Source organism: Malania oleifera, chromosome 6, assembly GCF_029873635.1.
Source record: "Malania oleifera isolate guangnan ecotype guangnan chromosome 6, ASM2987363v1, whole genome shotgun sequence".
NCBI classification, from domain to species: Eukaryota; Viridiplantae; Streptophyta; class Magnoliopsida; order Santalales; family Ximeniaceae; genus Malania; species Malania oleifera.
In genome coordinates this window covers 19507430-19527718 of record NC_080422.1, presented here as the reverse complement: position 1 = coordinate 19527718, position 20289 = coordinate 19507430, and the positions used below count along the sequence as shown (strand labels likewise).

Sequence of the window (20289 nt, the reverse complement as noted above, 5' to 3'; positions counted from 1 at the left end):
TATAAATATAACGTATGGAAATTAAATCATGCGTGGCATTCACAATATAACATACACGTGCGATAAATAAATTACGAAAAAAAATTAAATGCACACACGATATGTTATCGGGGTTCGACCAATACTGCCTACGCCCCCGCCTTTAGCTCGCAAGCCCGAAAATTCCACTAAAAGCTCACTTCACGGGTGGAGCGGCACTGGTTACAACTAGGTCAAATCACGGCTCTGACCTCAACCAACACGCCTTACCAAGATGGTGCACCTAACTTTCCTAACAGGGTCTAAGTCAGTCTAGAACTATTTACCAGGGCTAGTCTCCCTCTTCAAGCCCGTGCCTGGAATACAACAGATTTACAATATAAATTTCATGTACAATTTTAGTGCTTCTCCAACAAACAGATTTGTACCACTACGCACAGTCACTAAACAATGCACATCAACACGATAGGAACTATAAGCTCAGTGATGTGAATGTGTGCAATCTACACTCACTATAATGTGTGTTCTCAAATAAGCACAAAAGTGTATACTTGAACTATCTTTGAAACTTTATATCAATATATCTCAATCATAAGTCTAGGATTCCAAAGATTTCTACCAAGAGTATTTTAAATATCTCAAAACAATATTTTCTCAATATTCAAGCACAAGGAGATATTCAAAAATAAGTTTGTAAAATATTTTTGCACACAAAAATATAAGCTCAAATGAGTCTTGTAATAACAATGCAAAAACTCACTTAGCTATAGGATTTTCCCCACACAGGATTTATCAAATTAAATCATTGGAAAAATCCTTGCTTAACCTTCAATATGAAAATCAAATATCTCAAACAAGATTTTCAAAAAATCAAGCACAGGAGATATTTTTGAAAAACAAACTTTGTCAAAAATATTTTTTCTTCACAACACAAGACAAGCTTTTGAGTCTTGCAATGAGAATGCAAAGACTCGCAAGCTTAAGAAGGTTTCCTACAAATGAATTTATGAATTAAATCAATCGGAACACCTCTAGGCTTACTCTACCTAAAATTAAAAATCAATGCACTTATATGAGAGTATAAGCACGTAAGAACTATATGGAACAACTCAAAATACTCTTTCTCAAAAGGGTTTTGTAATAGAATGATCAATAGAAGAGTATATGGCTTTAAGTATGAAGAATATGAAAGTAAGGAAGATTTTGGGCAATAAAATTTTTAGAAAATTTTTTGCTAATCTAAAACCTTAATTACTCCTTAATTTTGCAAATGAAAGGCTATATATATAAATGGGAAGAATTATAGTCGTTGGGGACATATAGGATATTATTAATTTTATTTTAAAACATTTTAATCCAATTAGCCCTATTAAATATTTTAACCGCGGTAAAAATAATAGGGCAACCCGAGAGCACCAGTCGACCAAAGGCAAGGTTTGGTTGACCAAGTATGCATGTTTGGTCGACCGGGTGAGATTTGAACTTGAAGTTCGGTCGACCGGTCCACAGGGTTCCAAGGCAATTTTTCTTTTCTGCGTGGTTTGGTCGACCATGAGGTTTTGAACTAGGTAGTTTGGTCGACCAAACCGTTGGCTAGACACACATAGGAACTCGATCGACCAGATGGTTGGCTTACAATTTGGGCACGGTCGACCGTATGGTCAAATGGTTGACTCTGAGGAAGTTTGGTCGACCGGGTAAAATGAACTGGGCATGGCTCGGTCGACCGGGCAGTGGTCAAACAGTTGACCCGGTTGACCAGTTTGGTCAACCAACAAATTTACACTATGAAAGTTTGATCGACCGAACATGCATTTTTAATGCATTTCGGTTCCAAGTCCCTTATACATTCACCCTATTCATATGATGTTTATTTTTAATACAATAGGAAACTTTTTCATGCAGATTTGTAGGTCCTAAGGTCAGTCTAAAGCATTTAAGAATTAACCCCAAAATCTGGCGTCAGTCAATTGTTCCCTAAGGTCCATCTATGGTCTTGAGCTTATCTATCCTACCATACAGGTAAGACATTAATTATTACAGACCATTTTCTTATCTTACTATTACAGACCCAAAATGATAAATATAAATTATAATGAATAAACATTTTGAGTGTTCGTCTTCTTTAAGCTCATGTGCTTGCACCATATGATACTTCGGATTAGTCCTACACACAAACTTATCAACCATTAAATATCAAAGTATTTGTCATAATCAAAACGGGATATGACCAACAAGGTAAACATATTCTCTCCTTCATATGTCATCTATGTTATGCTCTATCTTCCTTCTTTCTTCTCCTTTCTCTCCTAAAATCTTTCATGACTGCAAATCCTTGATGTTGCCCACATCATTTGGTATTAGAGCCCAATATTGATCTCTGTTATTTCCTTCCTCTACCATCTTTGTTCTGTTTTATTTTCCTTCTTTCTTCTTCCCTTCTCTATTATATTCTTTCATGGCTGCAAATTCTTGATGTTGCCTACATCATTTGGTATTAGAGCCCAATATTGATCGTGGCACACTTGCAAAATTTCATCATCGTCTAACCATTCGCATGGTCCTATGCAACAGTAGATCTCCCAGCTGATAGCCCTTCAAATCTCTAACTTCATCTGCTTTTATCATCACACCACCACCGCCATTTCAACCCCATTCCTTGATTTGCCTTTTCCCCAAATTTCATCATCAAAAATCCATTGCTAGCAACATGTATTGGAAACATTATCAAAATATCTAGTAGGTGCCAAACACGCTAAAATTTGTTTTCAACCATAAGAACCCTTGATATTTTGATTTGCAGCACGATATTTTGACAGTGGACATGATATTTTATAAATAAGTGCCATATTTTGATATGAAAGGCTAGCAATTGAAGCATTAGTGTACCATTAGCACTTTGGAGCATGGATTTGCCATTGCTAAATTAGTTTTCTTGCTGCCTTTTTGAGTTTTCTATGTGAATTTGTTCAGTTTCTGCATGTACTCAAGATGACATCTGAATTAGAGATGGTTCTTGAGAAATTGAGAGTCAAGCTTGTGGGCAAATTGTGTTAAGGCTTTTGGTAATATATAGTTGTAGTATATATATTCAACAACATAGTGACAACATATAAATCGTTCTTGTCACACTCTAGAAATAATATAAAGTCATTCAATACATTTCTTGAGTGTGGGGAAAAACTCTATAAATTCATTATTGATAGAGATGTCCTATGAATGTGATTTCTAGAAATGCAATCACTCTATGCAGCTTCATCTGGGATATCATTTAGAGTCTTATAAGATATCTTTGGTTGATAACTCTATTTAATATGTTTGTAAAAGATGTTTAGCTCTTACCCAAATGGGTGACTATTTTGATAACATTTAGTGTGATACCATAGCCATGAACATTGGTCATGAATTCCTTTGTCTTCCTTGATGAATTGAGTGTGATTCAAAGACATTAGAACATATATCTTCCACTATAATGTTAGAAATCCATTTTGAAGCCTATTCTACCAACTGACGAGATTAAAAAAAAATATATATATGGCATTATTGATCACATCAGAGTTACTACACTACAAGCAAGGAAATGCATATGTTTGAAGACATCCAAAGTATTTTATCCCTAAAGTTGAGTTTTACATTCTTGATGCGTTTTGATGCTAATTTTCAATTCAAGTCTATAGTACTGCCAACGTAACATCGTTTCTTACATCACTCAAGCACTAGCTTTTGAAGAGCCCCACTTTGCCCTTACCTTTGATCCTCCAACATTTCAAAATTTGAGGCCGAAGTTTTTCTACTTAAGGGAGGTTTATATAGGACGAAAAGCAAGACCATAGCTAGATCCCTATTGGAGACCAATTCAGAATAATTAGGCTTAGTTAATAGTTTGTTATGTGTTTTAGTTTAGTTAGTATAGGGGTATGCATATTTGGGTAATTGAGGGTTTGGATTAGGGGTAAATGTGTAATTTCATGTGCTAAAGGTTTTCTTATAAATAGTATGTGAAAGTCATGTTGAAGGTGATTATTGTTGAATTTAAATTGAGAAGTGAATGTGTGATTTCCCCCTTGTATCTCCTTTCTTCTCTCTTCCTTCTTCCTATTTTCTTCTCTTCTATTCTCCTACATTCTCTCATGGTTGCAAATCCTTGATGCTGCTCTGCATCAAATTCATATCAACCTCTTATAATTGACAAGTAAGCCCCCTTTACTTCTCCCCAAAGAAAAAGGCCTCTGCCCCTGCGGCTATTAACAAATTGAATCTTACATTTCTTTTAAATAACAGTGTTTAATCAAACAAGTATAAAAATGAAAGATGAAAACCTACCCTCTAAAATGAAACAAAACCAAAACCAAAATCAAAAGAGCTTTCCATAACTATGAGTTAAAAAACTTTGCTATGGAACCCAAAAATAAAGAACAAGATGGCAGCAAATTATTACTATATATTTCTTAAACAGTATTAATTATATACATCAATAATTAATTTCTAAAATAACATTCAACAAACAACAGCAACAACAACAATAAAACCAAACCTTAGTCCCACTAAGTGAGGAAAATAACATTCAACAATTATTTATATAAGATAGTAATCAATTTCTAAAATAACCTTCAATAATTAATTGAGTTACTCTCACAAATGCATAGCATCAATTGACATCAAGAGGCTAGGAATGGCCTGGAACAGCCCTAGTGCCAGAGAGAATAATATGCTATTTAGGGCACCAAAAAAATAAAAAAGCCCACACTTGGTTTTCCTATATGACCAAGAGAGTACTTTAGAAAACCAGCAGAGAGATGAATTAAGAAATTTTCGGCCAAGCATAGGGAAAAAAAAAACACACACACACACACACACATATTCAGAAAATTAGTAGGAGATGGAGCAATTTTCGGCAAGCAAAGAATAAAGAAGAAAGGCACCTTCACAAATTTGAGGGAGAGACCTTTGCAAATTTGCTCGAGTGTAAATGGAGAAATTGAGGGATGCGCACGGAGGGAAAAGCTCTCTACAGCCAGAGAGCAATGGAGAAATGGAGGGCCGCGGCGGAGGGGAAAAATAAACTTCTAAAGCGCAATGGAGTATAGGAGAAAATTCATGAGGCCATAGAGAAAATGCGATGGAGGGTAAAATCCAGGGTTGTGCGCAAGAATTAGGGATGGCAAAACCGTTTAACAGGGCGCTTTCGGTCAGGATCGGAAATAAACGGGTTCAGATTTCGGATTGACCCGTAGATAACTATTATATAAATCTAAATCCAATCATTTAATAAACCTGTTATAAATTGGTCGTGTATTTTAAAAATATTTCAAATAAAATGACTTATTTTAAAAAACACTCATTCATTTTATTATAAATGAATCATTCGGCGGGTGATCCGACCCCAACTTGCCTACCCCGTTTAATAAACGGGTTAAGTCCAGGTTGATTCATTTATAAATTGGTCAACTTGTACTAAATTCAAATTCGATTTAAATGGGACAGGTTATGTCACCCGTCAAATTTCGATCCATTTTGTCATTCCTAACAAGAATGATGAAATTAAGGAGTTGTTCCCTACACCTACTAGCAACCAAATTAGGGGCCTAGGACTCTTGTCCCCAATATTACTTGGGGTATATGATTTAAAGGACAATTAAATTTGGTTGTCCTCAATTATTGTCCCCTATATCAAGTTTCTAGTAGTGTATATACATAATGATAAAGATACACATAAATAAACAATAATTTTTCTTTGACTTGAAAAGGTTTAGAACCCTAATATTGATGATAAGCAAAACAATAAAAACATCTATATAAGCTAACAATTAGTTCTCTTTATCGAAAATCTTTAATTTGATTTTAAATTTTTTTACATAAATTTCATAATATAAAAACGTCTCAAATTTTATCTTGCATAATACTTTTAATTTGAACTTGAATACTAAAGATGCATTGATCACGTGTTTTTTGAGAGTAATCATCTCTTTCATAAAAAAAAATTTAAAGTAAAATTTGTGAAATATATTCAGTACATAACACGGTGTATACATATATAATTCAACTAATAAAAAAATTCTCTCGCTCTCACGACATGACGTGGTGAAAAGGCATCAGGAAGTAAGAAGGAGCATCGGGGGTTCAATTTTAGGTAGATACACTCACGAAACCCGCTATACCTGTGGATGGTGAGAGTTTACTCTGTAAGCCAATGGGGACCATGAATGGTGAGAGTTCGCTCTGTGAGCCAACAGGGACCGTGGATGGTAAGAGTTCTCTGTGAGTCAGCGGGGACTGTGGATGGTAATAGAGATGTGTCCCGGGGGTCGGGTTGGTCGAATGTCCAACAAATGCACAAAAGTCATGTCCGCGTTCGGATTTTACTCTGATCAGTGAGACCTGGGGGCGGAAGACACTGATCTGTAAGTTTGGTACTGCACCAGGGGATCCGAAGGACTCGTTGGTGGCTGGAGTTCCTATGTAATCAAAAAAATAAAATAAAGAGACTCTCTCTCTCTCTCTCTCTCTCTCTCTCTCACATACATATACACATGCACACATGTATTTATATAACTATAGTTTTGTATATGTCATCACTAATAAATATTTTTTTGACCACTAATAATCATGAATTAATTTATTTATTTTTATTTTCTAACGCTATTTATATATTATTAGATATTTTTAGTTTTAAATTTCTTGAAAATTGTGTTTAGGAAGTAATCTAGTTCAAGAGTGTTAATGAAATTATATGCATAAAAATGGTCTCTATTAATAAATAAATTAATAATTTCACCACCACAAATAGTTGAATTAAATATTTTTGTAATTTAAGTTTGTAATTCAATATTTTAATTGTTATTGGTAGTTGAACAAATGAATAATATTTGAATTAATAATTTTTATTACCATTGTTAATAACTAAATTAATTTATGAAATAATAAGTTAACGTTTTGAAACCTCCAATGAATTAATAATTTAGTTTTTATAACGTCTAGTAATAATTAAATTAATATTTTTTGTAAATACTAATAATATTTAAATTAATTAATTTATTCATCGATGTTATTTAATGTCATTAAATATTACTATTATTTTTTTAATTTTCTATTTAAAGAGTGTATCCAATGTTAAGAAGTGTCTTTTTTATCTAGTTTATGTTTCACATTCATTTTATGGCTTTTTGTTTAGTAAAATAAAATATTAATCCAAATATGAAATGCGAATGGGATAATTCATTTTATATAGGGTCCAAAATAAACTATTTTACATAAGTTAATGCAAAATAAGTAGGAACAAGTGAAAGTAAGCACATTTCATAGTTGATATTGAGCTAATGGAAAGTGAGGAGAAAGATTAAAGATTAACAGATTAAGAGTTTGTGTTGACCTCATTGGTCAAACCCGATTTTGATAATGACAAATACTCAAGTATTTGATGGTTATCAAATATATGTGCAGGTATATATTAGCAGATCAATTGATGACACATAAAGGCTCAAAGTATAAAGACTCTGGAGTTTTCTTTTGTTGCAATTTATATTATTGCTCAATTCGGGTCTGTAACAATAAATATAGGAAAAGATCTATAATAATCTCTGTCATGCATGTAAGTAATTGTAAACTCAAGACCTTAGAAAGACCTTAAGGATTCGGTCGACTGATGCCAGATATTTGGGACCATTTTAAAATGACCCTAGAAAGACCTTAGGTCCCAGCACAAGCACATAAGATGTCCCCAAAATCACTTATAATATTAAGAGAATTAATTGAAGGGAAAAATGGACTTAATAGGCAAAACTGTGAGAGATAGGGCGACCGAACCCTTAGTGTTCAAAACACTTCGAATGACCGAACCATTGACTGGTTAAAATGCTGACTTGGTTTCGGGCAACCGAACATAAATGATTGCATTGTCCACGCGCGACCGAACCATAACTCTGACCTTTCCCTACCAACACGGTAGCCCCGAACTTCACGTTCAAAATTGCCTCAAGCGACCGAATAGATGAGTTTGGTTAACTGAACTCTAAACTAAGCGACTGAAATGCGGACAGAATGAGAATCGCCTTGGTTCAGCAAACTGAACCTATGCTCAAGCGACCAAACTTCAAAAACTGACTTTTTTCATTGTCTCTGTTCGAGCGACCAAACTGTGGTTCAGCCACCTGAAAACTCTTAGGTTGTTTTATTTTTACCGCAATTAAACATGGTTAAATGGGATTAATATTTCTTAATGGTTTTAAACAATATTAATAATTCCCCCTATGTCCTTAATGGTTATAATTTGGCCTACTTCTATAAATAGGGCCTCATTTGTGAAGATTAGTATAAGATTAGAAAAATCATTAGCAAGAAATCATCTTAAACTCAAAAGCTTATTTTGCCTATTCTACTTCAAATACTCTCGTACACTCATTCCTTTGATCAATCCTAGTATTGTGAGAGTTTCTATTGTGCTATTGCTTCATTGTTAATTGCTTAATACTCTTATTATTTTGTTTGTTGATTGTTATTGATTTTGGAGAGTTAAGCAAGAGTTATCCCACATATTTAATTTGATAAATCTAGTGTTAGGAAAAACTCATTAGTTTGAGGATCTTAGCATTGTTATTGCAAAATTCCTATAGCTATAATTTTTGTGTGCAAAATATTTTACAAGGTATATTTTTCAAACAACTTTTGTACTTATTTCATTGAGGAAAATATTTTGAGTTAGTTTGAATATTTGATCAGCATCTTTGAAACCCTAATCTATTATTGAGATTTGTTATATCTTGTTTTAAAGAAATAACTTGTTTGTACACTCATGAGCATATTTGAGATTCTACATTGCTGAGTGTTATTTGCACAAAATCACATCACCAAACTCACAATTCCTATACTGTTGATGTGTGGTTAATTGATTATATTGTGCGTATTATAGAACATACCCTGATTGTTGTGTAGAAGCATATTTCTGTGTATGCAAAATTTTATATTCGTTGTATTCCAAAAGTGAGCCTAAAGAGGGAGACTAACCCTGTGGAATAGTCTTAGATTGGCTTAGATCTGGTTAGGAAAACTAGGTGCATCATCCTGGTATGGTGTAGGTTGAGATCAGCCTCGCTAATTGACCTTATTGTAAACAGTGCCACTCCACCTATTAAGTGAACCATAGTAGAATCCTTGTGCTAGTGAGCCAAGGCAGGGACACTACAAAAAATCAAGGTATTAGTGAAGGATCAAATCCGTCACTAATACTTATAAATTCGTGACTAATAGTTTCGAGAAGGAAAACAAAAATGAACTCCAAGAAATTATCTCTAAGGTTTATGAACCTAGCTACACTAGATGGAGCTGAGCTCCTCTAACTATTCGATGATTATGTTATGATGAAATTTAATATTCAATTAGTTTTCACTCATCCTTTTAAAAATATTTTATCATTTATTTTAACATAATCATCTTTGAAAAATGTTTTGATTTGGGTAAAAAATCTACCAAAATTTCGGCAACATGTTGTCTGTAAATTGGACTTTTTCCCATAAAATTTGTACCTAATAGGTTCAAATAAGCAATTTATGATTCAGTTCAAGGCACATGAAAACCTATATCCACTACCAGCATGCAATTCACATCCACTGCATCCGTCATGTAGGAGGCATTCTAGACTAAGCATGAAATCAAGTAACACAATTAAACAAGCAGCAGAACTATCAGTGTCAAGTCAATCTAGTATATTCACAACCTGGCACAATTCGGCATATATATGAATATAATCAAACAAGCAAGTATTCCCTTTCAAGCATACAACATTCTATAAAGGATTTCATTCATCATTTCAAAAACAATTTTAGAAAAATCATTTCTGATTTCATTTCTGAAAAATTTTTAACAAAATTTCGGCAGCATGCCTACTGTAATTTGAACAATTTCCCATAAAAATTTTGACCTGAAAAAGAGTTCATATATAGAAGGGTATGCGAGAATCCTAGATTCACTACCAGCATGCAATACATAAATCTGCATCAACCATGCAGATGACTTTTATACTACCAATGTCAAGTCAATCTAGTATATTCACAACCTGACACAAGTCAGCACATATATGAATAGAATCAAACAAGCAAGTATTCCCTTACAAGCATACAACATTCTATAAAGGATTTTCACTCCTCCTTTCAAAAATAGTTTCAGAAAAATCATTTTTGATTTCATTTTTGAGAAAGTTTTAACAAAATTTCAGCAACATGCCGCCTATAATTTGAACAATTTCCCAAAAAAAAATTGACCTGAAAAGGAGTTCATATATATAGAAGGGCATGTGAGAATCCTAGATCACTACCAACATGCAATACACAAATCTGCATCAGCCATGCAAATGACATTTATACTACCAGTGTCAAGTCAATCTAGTATATTCACAACCTGACACAATTCAGCATATATATGAATAGAATCAAATAAGCAAGTATTCCCTTTCAAGCATGCAACATTCTATAAAATATTTTCATTCATCCTTTCAAAAACAGTTTTAGAAAAATCATTTCTAATTTCATTTTTGAGAAAGTTTTAACAAAATTCAGCATAAATATGAATAGAATCAAACAAGCACACACATGCACATTTTTAAAATGTATATTACCTGATGGCAGGGCATGTGTACAACACCTTGAGATTCAACCTAAAATACCAAATCCCAACTCCCAAGACTAATGCATTAAAAGATGAGGCTTATGCGTTTATACAGAAGGCACACCTTTTGTGTGTCTTTAATTGAGGCATATCCTTTTTGGGTGTGTGACTCTCAAGTTATATTTGGCTAGAAAATTTAACTCCATGATTATATAAAAGGAATGTAAATGAGTTGAATTGTATAACTTTTGTTCCTAAACTTTTTCAAAATAATTGAAAGCTATATCTTAGATCTTGAAAATAATTTGAGCTTTATAATGCTATAGCTATCTCATCATGATGTATGCAAAGAAATCAAGTTAGCAATTTTTGAGTTGCAACAAGTAGTTTTGAAATTATATTTGATTTTTTTTATATATTTGTGTTTTTTAAAATTTTATTTACTTGTAAAAGTATGTAATTTACTTACATATTTTTATCTAAAACAAAATTCTCAAAAGACTTATGTCCCAATGCCTTAAGGCTTACACCTTGCATCTTAAAACATCTTGCCTTAGGCCTTCACTTTTTAAAACTTTGGTTAAAATAAAAAAATAAAAGCAAAACATGCTTCTGGACGGATTTACCTATCAATTCAAACATCCATATTTTCTATAATTCTCTAAAAATTCCTACTCTATGAGGTATAGATGCTGAATTTTCAATCCACAAGAATAGAAAAATGACATACCTCCTAATGAGAGGAGCCACCTGCATCATCTGATCGACATTTGTTCATCATTTCTTCGAACTGCACTTACTTGTTCAGAACTACTGCGAGCGTGGCTTTAACGGTGGACAACTTTTCTTTCAAACTTTGGTTCTCCACTATGACGTTAGACATCATGTGTCTCAATTCGTAGTTCTACAACTCCACCGTATGCACCCACTGAACCATCTCATCTGCCCAAGCCTCGGCCTCTCGACGCGCTCGTTCTATCTCAGCACGAGCCGCACCCATCGAAGATGATGTTGTTGGGGCGATGTATCTAATTCTAAGCCCTTTCACCCAACCCCCCGCTCGTTCTCCAAGCACCTGAGCAGTTATTTGGTAATTCGTCATTTGCTGGTTCCCCTCTTCAACAGGCGCATCTCTCAGCTTGACCATCCACGCCTATTTTCAGTCATGAAAATGATATAAAAAAAAAGAAATAAGAATACAAATTCGATGTTTTGAATCAAATTATAAACTACATATTTAATTTGACTTACATGTTTGCTCTGCGCACCGTCGCACCACTCCCCCAATCGCCTTTGGTGCGTTCTCTAATAAAGATCTGGTAGCAGCTCCTTAGTGCCAATCGTGGGATCACACTACATTATCATATAAAACATCATTAATATTAATTTAGGTAATCATCAAATAGTGTTATATATTGCAATTACCTATCGATCATTTACGAATAACCTCTACCCCCCGCAATGTGTCGTAGGGAGTTTGCTACGGTTCGCAGCATTTTTTACACATATAACCTACAAAAAAAAATGTTATGGCTTCTTATTAGCCATAAAAAATCTTAAAGTAGATATTATAATTCAAACACATCACCTGATAGTGTGAGTCGCGGAAATGGTGACACACCACCTCTCAATCCTCTTGGGATATCTTATCGTATGGCTGGGTTTCTGCTTCATCTCCCATCGCACGAAAATATTCACATATTTTAGCACGATAGGACTTAAATTTATTGCAAAGTTGGACGTCCACTGCCCTCTTCACATGGTCCGCAGGAGAATGTCCATATTGAACTCCTCCTACATAGGTAATACATTTAGAATGTTAGACAGTTGTTTGGCTAGTATATTAAAAGTGAAAAAAAAAAGGTTTGGGATTACTTACCAAGATGCGCATGTAAAGAACCATGCGCTGCGCCTCAGTCACCTGCGGCCAATTGAAGGCAGTGACTGGAGCATACTGTCGGCATATAATGCCAAGCTCTCGCATCCATGTTGGACACCAATCATCACGCAGGGCGGTGAATCCTAGAGGAATGTCAATCCTAATGTGCTGCCCCGTCCTCTGCAGGTGCTTTTTCAGCGCGGTGTTCTTCGCGACACCATGGCTTGACTTGGCTGTGGATGTTGATGATGAAGGAAGAGTTAAATTAAGAATAATATTTTAATCATACACGTGAATAAAAATCAATAGTTTACATCAAAATAAATATAAGAAAACCTTACCAATGCTGTTGATCATGGTGGGCTACTCACCCTACGTTTCATCCTGAGCTAAGGTATCCACATCTGGCCGAGGTGCCGATGGCTCAAACAATGGTGCCGCCGCATCAGGACTGACGAGCTCTGCCAGTATCGAGGATGTTGGATCATCCTCATGCGATGTAGTCGAGTGCCTGGAAGGAATTCGGCCACATCGACCTCCTGGTCTCATGTCTGTAAAATATTAAACAAGTAAATATAAGAAGTACAAATATTAGATGGTTGCATAATAAATATATTTTTAGTTATTTACACATGTCAGATACATAGTGACAAATATAACATGTTTAACCCCCTATACGTCCTTAATATCGGTATCATCCTCACTTTCTAAAGTGTCTTCCTCTTCACTGCAATACTCGACCCCTATGTCATCTTCCCCATCAGTTTCCTCATCATCAATGAAGGGAACATCTACAAAAGGTTCAATTGTAATATCAATAGCCCCTACGTGTTCTGCCGTGGCACCAATCCTATTTGATGGTATAGGATCAACTCCTTCTTTGACAACAATGAAAGCATATTGCGCTATTGCACTGAAAAATGGCTCATCTTCTTGGAATGCAGCGTCACTGGCACTCTTCTCCCCATCTACAACTTCTATAATAGCAAACAAGCTTCGGGGAGGAATCTTTTGGGCCACATGCCATTCACCCTTCAATTTTGCATCTTTAAGGTAAAATACTTGTTCTGCTTGCGTCGCTAGCACAAAAGAGTCATTTTGAAACCACGTCTTGCTAAAATTGATATTGGTAAAGTGAGCATCTGTGTTTATCCCAGTATTTTTATAGCCAATGTCCCACTAGGTACACTTGAATAGGTGGACGAGTCTGTTGGCTCTATAGTTAAGCTCTATAATGTCATCCAATACACCAAAGTAGTCAATTTCTTCATCTCCTTCTGTGCCTAGCACTGCAACCCCATAATTTTGGGTTCTTCTATTCAGTTCGAAGGACTTCATATGAAATCATAACCCTTTGACAATGCAACCGTTTCAGCGGTTAACTCTTTGATCAGGGTCACATGTCAATGCGTACAAATCTTTACTTGCTGTTGGTTCTTTATTGTAATACATGACTTTCATCTATTAAATAAACAGGAGTTTAGATGAGTAAACTGTCAACATTGACAATGTACATTACTTCGCACTTGGGCAGTATTTGTTACTTACACGGCTTCCAAACCAATTGACAAATTCCTTCTTATATCTTTCGCCGACATTCCTTTCATTTTGGTCTAGAGGTTCAGCTTTATGTTCGCTATATGCAACAATAGTACATGTTAATATCAAGTAAGTATATAAATATGCATATGTAAATACAATGCGATAATAGTAAAGAGTTTCGAACCACGTACTCGATATATGGAATAGTTTCATCACAATTATTGAGGACGTAAAAATGGGCCTTTTGTAGGTCGGCCATATCCATGAAATCGTAAACCCGTGCACCGAATGGCCGAACATTTTCTCGAAATATAGAGCTCCTCGGTTCTTCATCTTTGGCATTAATAGCATGAACGTCTGCATTTCGCTCCTTGTGAGTGAACCTTGTGTCAATATCATGTATATACATTGACCAAAATGCAAGACATTCACTGTCAATGCATGCCTCAATGATTGAACCTTCCGACTGTGCCTTATTGCACACATACCCCTTCAAAGTGGACAAGAACTTGTGCATTTTACATAGCATTATTGACTTATAGATGCAAAAAGGAAAAAAAAAACGAGGAAATCACCTGACCATTATAGAAGGACTTTATAATTTACCTCTCAATAGGATACATCCAACGATATTCGACCGGTCCTCCAATTATGGTCTCCCTTGGTAAATGGATGGCTAGGTCGACCATCACATCGAAGTTTGCTGGTGGAAATATTTTCTCTAACTTGCATAGTATGATCATGATGTCATCCTCTAACCATTCAAGTACGTTTACGCTCAATTTTTTGGAACACTAATGTCGAAAAAAGATCCACGGCTCAATCAGCATTGAGCGAACATCTTCGGTCAAGACTCCACGAAGGAAAATGGGTAGAACCTGTTGAAGAAGGATGTAACAGTCATGACTTTTCATTCCTAACATCTTCCCTTCCTTCATGTTTATGCATCGAGCTATGTTCGATGCATATCCATCAGGGATCTTCATTTATTTCAACCATTCAAAGAATTTATTCATCTCATCCTTCGAAAATGTGTAACAAGAGGATGGCATGAGAAGTTTGTTCCCATCACGAAACATGTGCAACTCAGGCCGTATTCCCATGTCTTCCATATCCCGACGAGCATTTGCAGTATCCTTTGTCTTCCCATTCATATCCAACAATGTACAAATTGTAACAACTCGAGGAATTTTTTAGCTCCTCGTCGACGAATACAGGGGACTTGTCGACGAGGGTATAACAGGAGCTTGTTGATGAGGATAGGAATCATCGATGAGAAGATACCGAAAGGGAATTTTTAGGAGCCTGAAATTCATTGACGAGGGTTGAAGTTCGTCGACGAACTTTCTATAGGACTCGTCGACGAGGTGACGTGACTCGTCGACAAATCCCGCAGTATAAGTAGGGTTAAACGTGATTTTCAGTCCATTTTCCTGCGCAAAAACCCTCTCTCTCATCCTTCGGTCCTTCCCCCTTCTCTCTTCGATTTTGGGCTGGATTTCCGCCAGTTTGAGGATCCGAAGCCACCACGATGCTCCTGGGAAAGTTCTTAGTAAGTCTGTTGGAGCGAATCGTCAGTGGGACTTAGTTGGAAACCATCCCAAATCTAGGGTAAGGCTTTTTACTCAGTATTTGGTTATTTGATAGTTGTAGGAAGTGTTATACGCATAGAAATACTGAACTTTAGTTCTCGGGAATGTTGTTTCCAGGGTGTTGAGTTGGGAACCCTGCGAGTGCAGGACAGATTTTCTTATAGGCTTTTCAAGAATCAGGTAAGGGGATAAACTAAGCTAGTATTTTATGAAAAATATGTATATTGTTATAGCATTTGATTTCAGGAAAATAAATATATTTATATATGATTTATATTTGGGAAAATACTGTTAAAAATGATGGTATGTTAAACATGCGGAAAACCTGTTAGTGTGGCATGAGTAGAAATTGTTATGAAATACTGTTTTTTGGGAATTTGTTAATCATACGGATTTTTATAATGGAAAACCGGCATACGGGCCAAGATTTTTATATGTTTTGCCAGCGTACGGGCTGAGCTATGGATATATTTTACCGACGTGCAGGTCGTGCTATGGATGTGATTTGCTAGCGTACAAGCTAAACTATGTATATGATTTGCCGGCATATGGGCCGAGCTATGGATGTGATTTTCTAGCGTACAAGCTGAGCTATGTATATGATTTGCCAGCATACGGGCTGAGCTATGTATATGATTTGCCAGCATACGGGCTGAGCTATGTGAATGATTTGCTAGCGTACGGGCTGTGCTATGATTTGCCGGTGTACGGGCTGAGCTATGGTAAAATGTGTAATACCGATGTACAGGCCGATGATTTTCATGATATATGTATATATGCAAAATGATATGATTGATTTGATAATTAAAGATATGAAATATCCATGTATCACAATTTCAGTACATGTTATATGATATCAGAACCTGGTTGGCTTGGTCTAGGCTAGCACTTACACGGTACAGTTGCTTTGTGTCCATGGTCATCATGATCATGATATTTGTGTTAACGCCGCTGTACGAAGTGGTGCTAGATTGGATGGTCGATGTGGTTTTAAGAATTGTGTGAGCGCCCCTGGTGTACGGACCAAGTCTGGTAGAGCCATCAGACTTAGAGACTGTACTTTTGACTTGGTAGTGGTCAACCAACCATTGTCAGATCCCGCCTTCGGGCCACACAACCCAGTCATGTGGGGCAATACATGACAACAACCAATTAACCTATCATGAATGTTTTTGTATTACTATTATATGAGATGAAATATGTTTACGATAATGCAATATGTTCTGCCATGTTTGATGATATATATGTTTTCCCAGATTTGACAAAACAGCTACTGAATATGTTTTGTATGGTATATGTATAACACGGAATACTCATGTTGCTATACACTGGTATTAGTTTATTTCCCTTACTGAAAGGTGTCTCACCCCAAAATTTTATAAACTTTTCAGGTGCCCCAGATGGAAGAGCAGGAAAAGCCCCGCTGATCTAGTGCTGTTTGTCTGCCCTCTTTGAAGGGTAAGTTTTGGTAGGGACAGTTGGATTTTGTGGGAAATGTCCTTAGATCTTGTTTTTGGGATGTGTATACTGAAATACAGTGGATATAGTGACTCTAGTATTTATGGTAATGTGATGGATGTTTTTGTATCTATAATATTATGATTGTATGTTTCCTGCTGCTAGGGCTTCCGTTATATGTTCTGATGTATCTCCGGTACCACGAGTTCAGGTGGATTATGATCTACTGAGTTGAGATTTGTGATTTTGTAATATTTAAAAAATGTGGAAATTAAGCAAGTCATCACAGTTTGGTATTAGAGCCTAGGTTGCTAGGTTCTGTAGACTTTAGAATACAGCGGAGACAATACCAGAGTTTAGGAAATGATTTGAGGTTTTGTTCTACAGTTTGGAGGTAGGACTTCCGCGGTGGTTTCTGTGTTTTTCCTGGGGTGACGATTTTAGGAAAACCATAGCAAACTATTGTCGGGTTGTGTTCCTAGAATGTAGGACTGGGAATTAAAAATGAGTTAGAAATTTTGAGATAAGTGGTAAGGATAGGTGGGTAAATTATAAGGATAGAATTTCTAAGTTGTGTTTGTTGTTTCCAAGATGGATCTAGGAGGAAGTAGTGCCCATGCGAGTGGCAGTGATGGAGCGGGACCATCAGGTGCAGCTAGGACCGAATCTGACGCGGTATTACGTAGCATGGCTCAGCAGGTTATGGCTGAGATCGCTAGGAGCTCGAGGGAGCAGAGTGGTCCATCTGCAGGCCATGGGTGCACTATAGGAAATTTTATGAAGATGAATCCTCCAACATTCTCAGGTGGAGTTGATCCTACAGCCGCTGAGAACTGGATGTAAGAGACTGAGAAAGTCTTGGTTGTGTTGAGTGTACTGAGGAACAGAGGGTTCTCTTTGCCACCAATAGACTGACAGGAGAGGCCGAGAGGTGGTGGACTGCGGTGAAACTGCTAGAGCAGCAGAGAGTGACTCCGATAGCCATGACATGGGACCAGTTTAAAAAATTGTTCTTTGATAGATATTTTCTAACTACTGTCAGGGAGGCTAAGGTAGAAAAGTTCCTGATTCTAAAGTAGGGACAGCTATCCGTCTAGCAGTATGCGGCGCATTTCATCAAGCTCACTCGTTTCGCCCTGTATATTGTTCCTAATGAAGTGAAGAAGGCGAGACAGTTTGAGAGAGGCTTGAGGCAGAGAATATTCAAGCAAGTGGTGGTGCTGCGGATCTAGGAATTTGCTGAGTTAGTCGATAGGGCAGCCTTGGTAGAGATTGGTGAGCGTCTTGATGCAGAGGAGCAGGGACAGAGGAAGAGATCTGCATCTACGGGCTACCAACAGGGTCATAGACCAAGTCAGTGGAGGAGAGGAAACCATGGCAGAGGGCAGAGGCAAGAGACTAGAGGACGCGAGGTGCAAGCAGGGCAGGGTTCTCCAGTTTGTCAGACTTATGGTAGGAGGCACTAGGGAGAGTGTCGAGCTGGTGGTGTGGTGTGCTATCATTGCGATAGATCGGGGCACATGGTGCGAGACTGCCCTACTCCACCAGATGCAATTCCAGCTCCCAGACCATACCGGGGAGGTTATTAGGTGCCACGTGGGGGCCAGCAGAGGAATGCGGCTCCAGCCAGGGTGTTTACTCTGACGCCGAGTGAGGCTGAGACGACAGGTGACATGGTGACAGGTATGGTTATTATGCTTTCTTTTAAAGTTATTGCATTGTTTAGTTCAGCAGCTACACACTAGTTTGTGTCTTCGGGGTGTGTTAAATTATGTGGGGCTGAAACACAATCATTAGATGTTGAATTGTTGGTATCTACATCGACTAAGTCAGCAGTGAGGTGTAGTAGGGTGCTCCGAGGTTGTCCAGTTGATATTCAAAGGAAGACTTTGTCTGCTGATTTGATAGTGCTGGACATACACGGGCTTGATGTTATATTTGGCATAGATTGGCTAGCAGCTAATTTTTCCATCATAGATTGCCGAGCACAAGAAGTGATATTTAGACCTCTAGGGGAAACGGAATTCAGGTTTGTAGGATCGCAGGTGCAATCCCCGCCTCAGCTAGTTGAGCTATCCAGGCTAGGAGACTATTACTGAGTGGTTGTCAAGGGTTTGTGGCAATTGTGAAGGAGATGTCAGAGAATGAATTGAAACTTGCTAGCACGCCTGTAGTAAAGGAGTTTACAGATGTTTTCCTAGACGAGTTACCAGGCTTTCCACCCGATCGTGAGGTAGATTTCCCTATTGATCTACCTTCTGGTACAGTGCCGATTTCTAAAGTGCCTTACTGGATGGCGCTAGCAGAATTGGCAGAATTGAAGAATCAATTGCAAGATCTGCTTGATAAGGGCTTTATACGACCCAGTGTATCTCCGTGAGGAGTTCCAGTTTTATTTGTGAGGAAGAAGGATGAGATTATGAGGATGTGTATAGACTATAGGGAGATTAATAAAGTGACAATCAAGAACAAGTATCCTCTACCCCGTATCGACGATTTGTTTGACCAGCTCCAAGGTACGCGGGTGTATTCGAAGATTGACCTCAGATCTGGCTACCATCAGGTAAAAGTGAAAGCAAAAGACGTCTCAAAGACGGCCTTCAGGACCAGGTACAGGCATTATGAGTTTCTTGTTATGTCGTTTGGTTTGACGAATGCTCATGCAGTATTTATGGACTTGAGGAACTGAGTCTTCCACCAATACTTAGACTAGTTTGTTGTTGTTTTTATTGATGATGTACTGGTCTATTCGAGGAGCTATATGGAGCATGAGACGCACTTGAGGCAGGTTTTGCAGACACTTCGAGAAAAGAAGTTGTACACCAAGTTCAGTAAATGTGGATTTTGGCTTGAGAAGGTCGTGTTCTTAGGGCATGTTGTATTTGGAGACCGTATTTCTATGGATCCTAGTAAGATTGAGGAGGTAGTGAATTGGGCTAAACTGAGAAATGTCTAGGAGATCAGGAGTTTCTTGGGGCTAGCTGACTATTACCGCCGTTTCGTTGAGGGATTCTCAACTTTGTCAGGACCTTTGACACAACTGACAAGGAAAAATGTCAGATTTAAGTGAGACGACAGCTATGAGCAGATTTTTCAAGAACTGAAGCAAAGATTAGTCACAACACCAGTATTGGTTATCCCATCAGGGGGTGAGGGGTATGTCATTTACAGTGATGCGTCTTTGAAGGGACTTGGTTGTGTATTGATGCAGCATGGCAGGGTAATGGCGTATGTATCCAGGAA

At 37.1% G+C, this 20289-nt stretch overlaps 1 long non-coding RNA gene across 1 annotated transcript; it reads right to left on the bottom strand.

The window, feature by feature from the left end:
• Positions 1-49: 49 nt before the first annotated feature.
• On the bottom strand, positions 50-5192 carry LOC131158123 (uncharacterized). The gene is made up of 2 exons (XR_009137410.1): positions 4902-5192; positions 50-335 (listed from the first exon to the last, which is right to left on the bottom strand). It is a non-coding gene; the product is annotated as an uncharacterized LOC131158123 (long non-coding RNA).
• Positions 5193-20289: the final 15097 nt, after the last annotated feature.